Below are 5,393 nucleotides of genomic sequence, written 5' to 3' on the forward strand. Positions count from 1 at the left end.
AGTGACATATAATGAAAATGAAACTAAAAAGAAAAAGGAAAGAAAGAACCGAAAGGTAGCCTCCAATTCCTTCCCCTAAAGTTGTGTATCTTCTCAGGATAATTATTCTTGAGGTTTAGAGGTCTATTTATAGGCTCTAGAAGTCCTTGACAAACTAGTAAACCTAAGAATTTCGTAGGGTTTTAATCCTATTACAATTGGGAGTTGAAAAACCCTAATATGGAAATACTAGCATTTGGCCGCAGCTCTGATGTGTCTCCTGCGCATGGGTGCAATCGATCGCAACCCATGTGCGTTCGATCACTCGTGGTCGCTTGATGCTTTGTCTTCTCTGGTAGTGCGATCGATCGCACTGTCAGGGGTTCCAACTTTTCCCATTTTCTCTCTTTGAGCCCAAATCTTCCAGATTTACTTCATTTTCTTCCAAAAGCCTACAAAAGCATGGAAAATACAAAAAGGAACTAAAATAACACAAATGAACAATATTTAGGAATTAACACACATAAGTTTAAGGGTTAAAGATATGAATATTTTGGCACTTAATACACCCCCAAACTTACATATTGATAGTCCCTTAGCAATACAAAACTAAAGACAAAATGAAAAACAAAAAATAAAAAGATAAATTCATCTTTCGTGGGATGTACGATTGCATTTAGTATATGCAACAAGCCTTTTAAAACCTTAGGAATTTCCTAGAGGACGAGTGAAGTCTCGTGAGGGTTTTCCAGAAATGTTACCCACAAACATCATGCACAGTTCATGTTATTCCCAAAAATTAATTATCACTTCAAGATTATAATTTTCATTCATTAGCAAGCTTAAAAAGATGAATTTCATCTTCACAATGAATTGGAATTTCAAAGTTCAATTACTTACAAAGGACATGCTAAAACATCACAAGTTTGAAAACGGTGTAAAATGAATCTAACACATAAATATGAGGCTTCCAATTACTTCCAATGTGCAATGTCTCCATATCTCAATGTGTACGGAAATCCCTATTAGAATGAACAACAATGGCATTTTTTTTTTTTTTCTTTTTCTTCTTCGTTAGGGGTGTTTTACACCTAATTGACCCATGTAACGAGTGTTAAGTCAATAACTCCCAAACCAGATGGTTTTAGGGCATTAGGTGTAAAAGACCCCTCAGGACCTACTAACTCGAGTCAAAAAGGCTACGAAACCAAACTAACCATGACATCAATTAAATCAAAATTTTACACCTTTTAATGTGAACACTCAATGCTTTGAGGCAAGATGTTCAGTTACTCAGTGAAAAGCTTATCAATGATCATATATTATTTTTTATTTTTTCACACATATATATGCCAAATTATCCATCTAATAATTCATCCAGTTTCACCCCAGACTTAGAAACACACGCATCAAACTTCATGTCATACCTCACATATTATGTGCCAATTTGCTTGTGTAAGATCAGATAAAACATATGAATTCTCAACTGTCCTAAGCATGTAACCAAACTGAAAAACTCAATTATCAGATCATGTGTTCAAAATTTTAAGCTCACCAATGAAATCAAATCACAAAAAAATCAACCAAAATTTTAAGATAAACATGAACATGCATTTTTTTTTTCTTTTCACAAACAACAAAAATAAACTAAAACTGGGACAGTTTTTTTTTCTTTTCACAAAAAATAAAAATAAAATAAAACTGGGACAAAGTGTGTGTAAATTGTCTCCCATACCTTCAAACTTAAATTATACATTGTCCACAATGTGTCTATAACATAGAAAGAATTTACCTGAGATATGGATGAAATTGTCTAGAATAGCATGGCTCATAGCACATCCCCAAATTTGAATTGAACCACACTTGTCTCCGCAAAACAAAATATTAAAATAACAGCGGAAAACTAAAAATAAAAATAAAATAAAAACAAATAAACAAGGAAATAAAAATGATATGCTATGGGGTGCCTCCCATAAGCACTAAGTTTAACGTCTTCAGTCAGACTATTGTTCATTTTTAAACTTGAAACACCAATCTTTTCTTCTCATGCACCAAAGAGTTTTTCCTATTTCAGGGTGATTCCAACTGTCTATAGATCGGGGTAGACCATTCAGAGTCTTCTCAAACAGTTTCTCATCCGGAAGGCAATCATGAACTAGAATAAAATAAGAAGAAAACTCAGGGAGCTTTTCTATCTTGATGTCTTCAATTTGCTCATCACATAAGCCCAGCAGACTTCTCTCTTGGAGTCTTGGTAATTCGAGAATAAGAGTTGATGTTGATGAAGTCTCAGTGCTCTCTTCCTTTTCTCGATGTGGTTCCTCTAGAACCTCAGTTTGCTCCTCTTTCCTCTCTTCCACCTTGGTGTTCTCAGGAGTGGAATCCAATAAGGCCTCACCTTGGTCATGTATCATGTGAAGGTCCAGATTAAATTCAAATTGAGCAAACTATTCTGCCAATGGATCCACCAGACTTGGCTCACTACACATCTTAGCTTGCTTGAGGAATTTGTCAAGATCCAGGTCACATCCAATTTGATCAAAACGCTCTCCCATCGGATCCTCAAGACTTGGCTCATTAGAAGTTTTAGTATACTCAAGTAGCTTGTCTAGGTCTAGGTCACCTCCAAATTCATCAAAGTGCTCTCCCAAAGGGTTCCAAAGACTTGGCTCACAAAAAATTTCCTCAACAATTTCTTCATTCCTAGGTGTGGTGATTGTTTGCTCATGATAATAAGTGCACTTGTCCTTCATGTATTTTCCATGAGGAGTAGTCACCGATTGACTTTGACACTCTTCTTCGTGGTATTGTTGAGGCCAATTGACGGGAGGTGGCTCCTCTTCATGAGCTTCTATCTTGGTAGCGTATTCCAATAGTTGCATATTGGCTTCATTATGGCTAAGAAAGAAGTATGATTGACCATGGAACTGCGGAGATGGCTCCTTTTCTTGGCGTTGTGAAAGCCAATGGATGGGAGATGGCTCTTCTTTATGATAATGTTGGGACAACTTGATGAGAGATGACTCTTGATCGACAAGTCTTAGTGGTATGGTCAATATGGGAACATATGGCACATACCTTGACTTGTGTAACTTGTTGAACAGGAGCACTGCTATGATTAGTGATAGCTTTCATGAACATGTCCAGCTTGTTCTCTATGACAGCCATTTGAGCCTGAATTCCTCCATTGGTGCTCTCTTCATATATGCCTTTTCCTTTGGGTCCTTGTTTCCCTTTAGATGGGAATTGTTGGAAGTTCTCACTTACGGTCTTAAAGAGTTCTATGGCTTCCTCACTGCTTTTCTCATCAACATGTAACCACAAGCTAAATCTACAAGACTCTTATTAAGATCATTTAAACCCTCATAGAATGCCAATACCTGATCGTCTTGAGATATAATGTGATGAGGGCATCTGAGAAGTAGCTCATTAAAGTGTTCCCATGCCTCGAAGAAATGGTCTCCATCTCTTTGCTGGAAAGTCATAATTTTTCCTCTCAATTGCCTTGTCTTTTGGGCTGGGAAAAATTTCTTTTAGAACTTTGTGGCCATCTCATCCCAAGTATGAATAGAACCTGCAGCCAAAGAATTGTACTATCTCTTAGCATTATCTTTTAAAGAAAAAAGGGAAAATGATTAACCTGATTTCTTCTAGAGTTAAACCCTGAACATTCTAAGTCCTTCAGAGATCACAGAATTCTCGAATATGCCAATATGGGTTCTCTGTTGGTGTGCCTTTATAGCGTGGACTCATATTGAGCAGCGGAGATAAATCGTAACTGCTCTGCACAATGGGCTGGAAATTAATGCATGATGGCAGGTTGAGGATCTTTGGACTGAATGAATTTTTCGCAGGTCTTCGCACCGGAGGTGTGTTGTTTCTCAACATGATTAAAACAAAAAGAAAATTAAATAACAAAACAAAAATTAAAACCAAAATAAAAGAAATAAATCAAATCTGTAATTAGTGCAGTGACTGTGCTGCTCTCTAGATGTGTGATCAATTGCACCGTGATGTGCGCTCGATCGCACTGGTGTGCTCGATCGCCCTGGTTGGGTGCTCGAGCGCACCTCCAGAGGCAAAACAGGAACTACGGAAAAAATTAGAAAAACAGAAAATTTAAAACAAAAATAAATTAAAGGAAAAAAATTCAAAACAAAATCAAACAATCCCCGGAAACGGAGCCAAAAACTACCTAAATTAATAGATAATATTTAGTATGTTTTAACTCGCAAGTGCAAAAGATCAAACAATAGTATAGTGCAGCAAGTAGAAGGTTGATCCGACGGAGATTGTTGATTTTATTTGGAATTAATTAAAAATATCAACTTGTCACTGAATTGATATTATGAAAAAAGGAAATAAAAAGATAAATGAAAAAGGTAAAGGTAGGGCTTTGATATCCACCACTAATTATATTTAGATAATATGTTAATATGCCAATGTTTTGATCATATTATGTATATATAATGTTTGTAAACCTAAGGGTATGGGTATATACTCCTTAAGCTATTGAATTTCCTAAACAACGAGTTAGGCCTGGGTGTATACTCTAACTCTTTTCTTTCCTAAATGATTTAGCATGAGTATATACTAAGTTGTTCTTTAGGAAATCATATATTCTGTGAAAATTGACAAACACATGAGGCCTAGGGCATGAGTGTATACTCTCGGTTCCCCATGTTAATTAACCCAAGAACCCGGTGTGGATTACTTTTGTTACTTATGTTAAACTCAGGACTCGGTCATCCAAATTGATTTAACTAACTAGTCTGTACCACATGCATATAATGGTCAGTCACATACATATGAGGAATTCATGAAAACATGAATTAATCAAGTTAAATATCACAACATGATCATCACAAAGGCGCCAATATTGAAATATTAAATAAGCATAATTAGGGCTTCAATCTAGCCCTCCTAAAGAGTTAGTTATACATAATGAAAATAAAACTAAAAAGAAAAGGGAAAGAAAGAACTGAAAGGTAGCCTCCAATTCCTTCCCCCAAAGTTGTGCATCTTCCTAGTATGATTATTCTTGAGGTTTAGAGGTCTATTTATAGGCTCTAGAAGTCCTTGACAAACTTGTAAACCTAGGAATTTCGTAGGATTTTAATCCTATTACAATTGGGAGTTGAAAAATCCTAATATGGAAATACTAGCATTCTGGCCGCAGCTCCGATGTGTCTCCTGCGCACGGGTGTGATTGATCACAACCTGTGTGCGCTCGATCGCACGTCTGCGATCGAGCCTCTTCTGTTGTGCGCTCGGTCGCTCGTGGCCACTTCATGTTTTGTCTTCTCTGGTAGTGCGCTCGATCGCAGTTCCTTACGATCGATCGCACTGTCAGGGGCTCCAACTTTTCCCATTTTCTCTCTTTAAGCCCAAATCTTCTAGATTTAATTCATTTT

At 36.7% G+C, this 5,393-nt stretch overlaps 1 non-coding gene across 1 annotated transcript; it reads left to right on the top strand.

The window, feature by feature from the left end:
• The first annotated feature begins 3,375 nt into the window (after positions 1-3,375).
• Positions 3,376-3,483, top strand: LOC132176776 (small nucleolar RNA R71). The gene has a single exon (XR_009439633.1). It is a non-coding gene; the product is annotated as a small nucleolar RNA R71 (small nucleolar RNA).
• The last annotated feature ends 1,910 nt before the right edge of the window (positions 3,484-5,393 follow it).

This window comes from Corylus avellana, chromosome ca3 (assembly GCF_901000735.1).
Source record: "Corylus avellana chromosome ca3, CavTom2PMs-1.0".
Taxonomy (NCBI): Eukaryota; Viridiplantae; Streptophyta; class Magnoliopsida; order Fagales; family Betulaceae; genus Corylus; species Corylus avellana.